This window comes from Micropterus dolomieu, linkage group LG02 (genome assembly GCF_021292245.1).
Source record: "Micropterus dolomieu isolate WLL.071019.BEF.003 ecotype Adirondacks linkage group LG02, ASM2129224v1, whole genome shotgun sequence".
Taxonomy (NCBI): domain Eukaryota; kingdom Metazoa; phylum Chordata; class Actinopteri; order Centrarchiformes; family Centrarchidae; genus Micropterus; species Micropterus dolomieu.
The window spans coordinates 32127202-32135814 of NC_060151.1; the positions used below are offsets into that span (position 1 = coordinate 32127202).

The window sequence follows — 8613 nt, forward strand, 5'->3', positions numbered from 1 at the left end:
ATGTTTTCTCCATAATTCAGCAATATCTTCACCCCATCACTACTAGAAGGCAAAGGCACCTTCCTGTTAGTAATAACCTTAACTTCTTTCCAGAATTCATAAACATTATTTTGCTGAAGCTTTTTGGCCGTTGAGTTTGCCCTCATGTCAGCTCTTTTCTTTTAATAAAACATACAGCGTATTTAAATCTGGCATTTGCATATTTTTTATGTTCACACTCTGGGCCATGCCTAGCCTTTCCTGATAAGACCCAGTTTTTAAAAGCTTTTCTGGCCGCTGTATGGAGTTCAGATCCATGTTCATTCCAGCCTGGTCTGAGATTATGTTGTTTAGAACTGTTTTTACAGAATAATTTACTGCCATCATTTAAGCAATTCACAATTTTATCGTTCATTATACACAGGTCAATTTTATGATTTTGGTTCTTACAGTTAATATTGTCACACAGAATAGCACCAGTTGGTATGTCCATATTCCGTAGACTCTTATCAGTCCGCAAGTTATTCTGCCATAAGCCATCTTCTGTGTCCAGTCTAATTTCCTATTTTGCTCGTGGTTTTCATAACTGGTCAACTCAGGTGCACTTTCAACATTTAATGTCATGGAGACAGGTATGTGACCTGTTGTGACTATACAAAATCTCAATGTTCTCTAGACAATCATGAGCATCTGCTGTACTTATGCAGTGATCCAGCCAAGATGTTGTATGCCATGCTTCACAAGCATAGACTACATGTTTTCAAAAAAGGAGCTTCACACACAAACCTATCAGAGCTAATGATAATATTAGTAATATTAGCATGCCATAGCCAACTTTAATCGCATAAAACGTAATTTCCCAACAACAAAAATGTGGCTAGTGAAAAAGCTGCGTGGCTAGTAACTTTGGGAAACCACTAGCCACATTGGCTAGTGAGAGTTAATGTCAAGCCCTGCGTGTAGATGTGTTTGAGGCGGGACAGTTATCAAGCACGTAAAGTTTGGTGCAGATGTGAGCATGCACACTGAAGTTACAACAACTTCCTCTTTCATAGCGAATCATCGATTCTGGACGCTGCTCCACGGCCACGCTCGTCAATGGGTTTAGAGTGCACAGTGAAAATTTGAAGATGATTGGACTAAATCCCTTGGAGGAGTTCGTTACAGTATGGAGTGTGTAAATCATCCAAAAATGACCATTAAATCCAAAATGGCCGACTTCCTGTTCGGTGTCGGGTATCGCTCCAAGAGGCTTTTTGGTGCGTCTGGACATGATACACGTACCACAGAAATTTCACACACGTAGGTGAAACTTTGTCTTGGAGCTGCTCTGTGGGGGGCGCTAGTGAGCCATTTTGCCACACCCATGTGTGAGACCAATAAAACACAAGATTTTTCACCACTCCTGAATTATGGGCAAAGTTTTTGAGCACGTTTAGGCCCCCAAAACTGAGTTTACTTTGCAGAAAAAAATTATTCCTTCAGTTCTAATAAGGACCTCGCATGTTTCATGCTCGGGCCCTGGGATTGTTGCTAGTGCTACGTTTTGTAGTCTTGGATCACAACAATGTAGAATAGAACTACAGATTGTACTTTAATGATGCATGTGACCGTAGGTAGGATAAGTAGAAACAGAAAATAATAGATGGTGTTTATAAACATAGTTTATATGCATTAATAGATTATTTGCACAGGAATTTAAGGTTACTGTGTCAATGTTTTTGATATTATAAATGATAGAATCTCATTGACCTGTCAAACATTAAAACAGCTGCATGTTGTTTAAATCACCCTCTGGATGTTTTTCATACTGCAGTAAAAGGGTTTCCATCCAGAGCTGAGTGCAGCAGCAGGAAGGAGGAGGATCAGGGGGGAACTGATGAAGCTCATGAGTCCGTCGTGCTGCTGGACAGCCTCTCTGTGAGGAGGACGTCCTACCTGCTGTGGAGCCTCAGAGTCTCTTGTTTATCCGACTGAGACCAGGACCGAGCTGTGAAGTGAGGCTGATGCTGTCTGCTGCTGAAGTCAGACTGCAGCAGACTGCTCTGATTTTATTGGCTGCGTCACGATCAGATGTTCAAAGTGAAAGAGAAACTATGGCGATCCTAACAGCCTGGACAACGCCCTTATTTTACACCAGAAGTACAGCACAGATTTCTGATAGACACATCAATTCTTATTCTCTAAAAAAATTAAGTGTCTGTCCAGATATGCATATAAATACACACACACACACACACACACACACACACACACACACACACACACACACACACACACATATATATGACAATACACAATATATATGTGGATGTTACAGTTCCAGTGAGGAGGACGTCCTACCTGCTGTGGAGCCTCAGAGTCTCTTGTTGATCTTCCTCAGGGATCCAGCTGAGACCAGGACCGAGCTGTGAAGTGACCCTGATGCTGTCTGCCGCTCTGCTTTTATTGGCTGGAGAGGAACTACGTTGCCTTGACAACGCACTTATTTCCCAGAAACATGAAGCTATTCCATCAAACAGATTTTAAGTCTTTGTGATCAGACTCTGTGGTGGCAGTTCTTGTTGAAATAAACTCTTTGAGGCAAACACTTGTCTTCCTGTATGTTTATTCAATCATCTACAGAAGGACTCACAGCGACACACGAACGCCTCTGAGTCCAGGGGTTACATGAATCATAAGAAATGGTCAATACATCAATATTTCCTGGGCTGATATGACTCATCAGTATTTTCTCACTTAAAGAGTTAAAAGTCTTTAAAGGTAATAAATACTTCACTTGAGAACGATGGAATTATTCTTCATGTTATGCACAGCAGCTACAGTGAAGCAGTCATTGGCAGTGAAAGTCTTTTATTCTCAGGCTCCTCCAACAACACATGTATAAAAATTAAACTGCATAGAGACTCAAAGACACAAAGTAGTGCAGCAGCAAACAGCTCGTAAACGTAAATATACAGTATATATACTGTTATACTGCTATAGTAAATATATCTATCCTAAGATGTATAAAACTGCTTAAACCTGGGTCCTCTCTAGCGGCCAGCAGGGGGCGACTTAAACCTGCGTCCTCTCTAGCAGCCAGCAGGGGGCGACTTAAACCTGCGTCCTCTTTAGCAGCCAGCAGGGGGCGACTTAAACCTGCGTCCTCTCTAGCAGCCAGCAGGGGGCGACTTAAACCTGCGTTCTCTCTAGCAGCCAGCAGGGGGCGACTTAAAGCTGCGTTCTCTCTAGCAGCCAGCAGGGGGCGACTTAAACTTGCGTCCTCTCCAGCAGCCAGCAGGGGGCAACTTAAACCTGCGTCCTCTCCAGCAGCCAGCAGGGGGCGCCTTAAACCTGCGTCCTCTCCAGCAGCCAGCAGGGGGCAACTTAAACCTGCGTCCTCTCTAGCAGCCAGCAGGGGGCGCCTTAAACCTGCGTTCTCTCTAGCAGCCAGCAGGGGGCGACTTAAACCTGCGTTCTCTCTAGCAGCCAGCATGGGGCGACTTAAACCTGCGTCCTCTCTAGCAGCCAGCATGGGGCGACTTAAACTTGTGTCCTCTCCAGCAGCCAGCAGGGGGCGACTTAAACCTGCGTCCTCTCCAGCAGCCAGCAGGGGGCGACTTAAACCTGCGTCCTCTCCAGCAGCCAGCAGGGGGCGACTTAAACCTGCTAATCAGTTCTGTTTCCTGTGCTGACGGAGCCCATCCAGCTGCCGTGTAACGAGTGAACGTAAGAGTTCAAGACTATTCATGCATGCGTGAAAATTAACGAGTTACTCCCTCAGACTACTCGTTCCTCCTGCGTCACATACAAGATCAAATGAACGAAACGTTCTTGGAACGACGCAACACTAGTGCGTAGCAGCAGCCTAAGCAGGCAGTGATGCAGCCGTTCGGGACGCTCTCAAAGGTAGAAGGTGCAGAGTATCCTGGAGTCCATGTTTATCCTCCTCAGCCTGCAGAGGCAGAAGAGCTGTGGTCTCGCTGCCTTTGTGATGGTGTTGGTGAGTCCAGCTCAGGCCCTCGCTGATGTGGACCCAGAGGAACCTGAAGCTGAAGACTCTCTCCCTTGTAGTCAGGGAGGGGGGTTATGATGCTGTTTCATAAGAATTCCTGATTTATCCTCATTTCCTGAGGATCGTAACAAAATCTGTAAAACTGAATCTAGAGCTGGATGCTAACTGCTAACCCAGTTTTGACAGTGAGGAGGCCTCAGACCTGACCGATGTTTAACCAAACCAACCTCTAAAAGCATCTCTCCAGCTTCCAGTGAACATGTCTTCTGAAGGTGTCATCACAGTGCTGTCCACAGCGCAGGCATACTGAGTCTGCAGATAGTCTTTGTCAAACTTCTGTCCAGCAGACTGATCCCCCAGACAGGCACTCAGATGGAGGGTGGCTTGAAACCTGGAGGACTGCAGCACCAGCGAGGCGGCCAAACAGACGACAGAGAACGGGACGCTTTGTAAAGACGTCCTCTCTGCTGGGAGGATGAACGGGATGACGATGCGGTTTCTCTCAGGTTCACCGTATTTCTTTGTGAGAGACTCGTATCTCTTCCAGACACCGTCCTCTGGGGGTTTGAGAGGACTGACAGTGATGTTGGGAATCATTTGATCTCCAGCTCTCTTCATGGAGTTCCAGTAGTTTGGCAGTTTCACAGGCCGATGCTCTCCATCAGGAATCAGACAGCCGTCATCTTTGTCACATTTAAAAACTCTGTGCTGCGGCCTGATGCGTCCTGTAGCGACACCATATGATACGTCAGCACTACTGGTGCAGTTCCAGGGAGAATACAGGAGCACGTCTGTGATGGAGGGCAGAGGCAGGAGGCAGCTGGCTGGGATCATGAAGTCTCTGATCGCTCCGTGGGCCACAAAGGTGATGTCTACACTGTTGCTGTGGTTCTTCTTCTCTTCCACGTCGATGCGTTCTTTCAGGAAATTAAACATGTCCACGACATGGGAGAAGTCTCTCAGCCACTTCAGGACGCTTTGGTTCCTGCAGTTTTCTATTGCAGACTTTAGTAGTTCTTCCCTTTGGTCCAAGTTCCTCCAGGTGTTCCCCATAGAGCGTTCGAGTAACAGCAGCTTCTTTCTGTAAAACAGAATGGCAACAACTTCAGCTAGATATTTTCAAACAGAGCATCGTCCTGTCTGATCACTTCTCACCGGCCCGGAGGTTTTTGGTTTAATTTAAAATTTTTAGTAAAATCCCTGAACTCTACCAGCTCTGCCTCCACGGTCTGGATTTGGGCCCTTTGACTTCCTGCTACGCTTTTAGCAGCAACTGTGATACCCACTGGTTTTCCTCTGACTGTAGATGGTTTCAGAAAGGTCTCTCATTGAACATGGTGACTCCTGGAAAACTCGGAAACTCTGGAAACCCTCAGCCACATGTGTTGAAGGTACGAAAGTTTTTTATTTCAGACTCACCGCAGTTCATGTAGACGTTTTTCCATCTCTCCTGAAGCCTGCATGACTTCTCTCTCTGGTCTGTGATCAGATCAGAGACTGAAAGCAGAAGCTGACTGTTCCTCCGACCTGAAGGTGAAAACAAAACATTTCTTATTAGATTATAGTGTTGCTGGTAAACTGCTCTCTTCGCTGTGAATCTGAACCTTGTTTCTGAGTTGATGCATCTTCTTTGTTGCAGGTTTGGTTTTAGTGAATTTTAGTTTGGACTGAATTAACAGGTTTTGTTGCCCATGCTGCACCTGACCAGAACCACAAAAGCTGCATAAAGGAGCTATTATTTTTGAAATCTGAAACTAGCAGGCCTCTACTAAAGACTCTTTATTATTTATTTATGTATTTAACAGGGACAATGCACAATAAATGTACTGTAGCAGATATAGCTAAAAGCTAATTCCCATCTGCTGTTCCTGGGCAGGTGCCCATAGCGCGCAAGATATTACAGTTTAAAAAACGATTACCAAATCCAAACCTTACATTTCATAAATATATAGATAAATGCCAACCAATTCAAATAAACCAGACATAACAAACTAAAAACAGACTTGAATATACCAAACCTCCCAAAACCGTAATAAATTCCCATATAAAAGAGAATATCAACAAGCCACATTCAGTGTCTCACAGATCAATAACTTCATATCTGATTGTCCTTCAAACATGTTTTCACACTACCATTAAAATGTTTGAAAGTACTGTGTTCTCTGACACTCAGCGGTGAAGAATTCCACATCCCAGCTGCCTTCACTGAGAAGCAGTTTGGTCTAAATATCGTAGACTGAAACAGTCCCCTCTACAGGAAGCTCGTGTTAACCTGGGCCGGGTGTACTCATTGTTACTTCCAATTTGAGAGGTTGTGGTGCTAAGTCATGAATGATCTTATATACTAACCCACCACTGGACATAAACAGGATGTTTTCAGAAGTCATCAGGTCGTGCTTTTGAACTATTTTACCATAATGATGAGAATTAAGTTTTTTTTTATTTATGACTGTCAGTGGTTGTTAATACAGACTCTGAAATGGTGGCATTAATCCTTTAGTGGAAAAGAGTCTGTGTTTCTATTGGCTGAGTCAGCTCTCACAAAAGAGAAAGCACTTATAAGAGAAAGTGAAACCACACTGTACGCCGGTAATCCCCTGGGTGTGATCAGATGCTACAGAGCTGACCTACACCCAGAAACAGACTTTTAACATTCTTCCATTTCATTTTTTTGACAGGGACAGCGCACAGTTAAAATAACTGCACCAGAGTTAGCAAGCAGCTAATTTGCATCTGTTGACCCCGGTCAGGTAGACAAAACAAAAGCCACAAAACAACCAGTAAACAACTAATACACTACATAAAATAACAAAATACATTATATCCATCAATGCAGAACCGATAAAAACAGTTTGATACAAAATACAGAATACAGAAAATACAATGCACTCAGTAATCATGACCCTGTTGTGCTGAATTTAAGTTTGAGGCTGGCTTTAAACACTGCTGAACTTCCTGAGTTTCTAATGTTGGCGGGTTTGGAATTCCACTCCCCACTACTTTAAGAGAGACGGCTGATTGATCAAATCACTCCTAGTGGATCTAGTTCTCTAGTTCTTTTTTTAGAAAATTGAATGCAATGTAATGTAACAGCACTTTGAGTGGTTGGAACACCAAAAGGAAGCATACGGAGCATTTACAGTACTGATCCTGCCAGAAACTGATAAGTTCTTGATCAAGCGTCCATATGTGACGAGTTGGAACTGTTTATTTTTCCTGCGAACACTCAGCGTTGGTGTATATCAACCATGACCATCATCATTACTAACCTAAACATGTGGTTATTATTGTTACCATGACGACGACACTGCCTAACCTTTCACCTCTGAGCTAAACTCAGTGAAGAAAACAGGATCCTACATGTTAATGTTAATCTGGTGGTGTCAACTGAGCAAACACTGAGGAAGACCAGGAGACGTGGCAGAAAGCTCCAGAAACAAGAGTTCATCAAGACAGAACCTTTCAGTGTAACATGCTGAGGACAGAAAGGCAGAAGAAGACAGGATCTCAGGACATGATGAGTGTCTGATCTTACCTGCTTTGGAGCTTCACAGGTGAGTTTCTGAGAGCAAATACTAACGTCTGATCATCAGCTCTGTTTTTCATATTTGAGAAGGAGGACACAATAGTGCTGATGATCACCCCTGTGTTTCTATTGGCTGGTTCACAGTGAGTGCTTATAAAAGGGCAAGTACTGATAACACCAAGGAGGGAAACTCCGTGTTTAATGTTTGTGTTTGAGAACAGATGATTTACAGTAAATAATGTCACTTTGAAGCAGGATGAAGTCACTGATATTAAAAGCGAAACTTCTAGTGGAACAAGTTGTTATCTGACGTTTGCATCTGATCTCTGTCATAAAGTCCCTGTGGGTTCCTGTAAAGCACCTGGCTTATTGTCACTGAGCAGGTGTGTCAGACTGCTGCTCACCTGGACACTCCAACCACCATCACATTATTTAACAAGATCTGATCTCAGTCCAGCCGATATGTATGGAAGTCTGAGGCTGTCCATATTAACATGAAGTCATTTAATTAATCTGAAACTCGTGTGCGACAGAAGAAACATTTGCAAAGTTAAAATGAAAGAAACAGAGTCACAAAGATGAGTGTGAAGTTTTTCTATCCATTTCAGGTCACTTTTATTACACAAACACTTTAAAGTCGGGACACATTATCACAAAAAAACAAAACAAACATCAGGTTTATTAACTGTGAACAATCCAAACCAGTTCTGAAAACAGGCCAGCTGCAGCGCACATCCACACAATTAAACAGGTCGGCCTACTCAGCGGCGAGCTGACCACGTAATGATATCAGCCCTAAAATAGCAGAACGGCCGCCGCACCAAATCCAAGCTGAAAAAGCACTTGTAAAGTGACTCAGCTATTTGAAAGGTGAAATCTTTGATAATGTCCTCAGTAGTCCGGAACAATCTTATCTGGGAGCTGTGCGGCCCTCTCCTCCTGTTCTTCTCTCTCCTGTCTCTCCTTAAAACTACTTTTATGAGTGAAGCATGACTTCCAGCTTGCACGTGTGATCTGCTAGTCTGCTGGTCAGATTTTGCATTTCACACGATTTCTGGAGTCTTGTCACATGATCAAATAGAAGATTGGGCATTTAATTGCTTATTACCCA

At 43.7% G+C, this 8613-nt stretch overlaps 1 protein-coding gene across 1 annotated transcript in view; it reads right to left on the reverse strand.

Moving 5' to 3' along the window:
* The window catches only part of LOC123967443, a 46692-nt gene extending 39147 nt beyond the window's left edge, over nucleotides 1-7545 (reverse strand). Inside the window, exon 1 of the mRNA XM_046043540.1 lies at nucleotides 7512-7545. The gene's annotated coding sequence lies outside the window, so the exon portion shown is untranslated. The remainder of the gene's footprint in view (nucleotides 1-7511) is intronic.
* Nucleotides 7546-8613: the final 1068 nt, after the last annotated feature.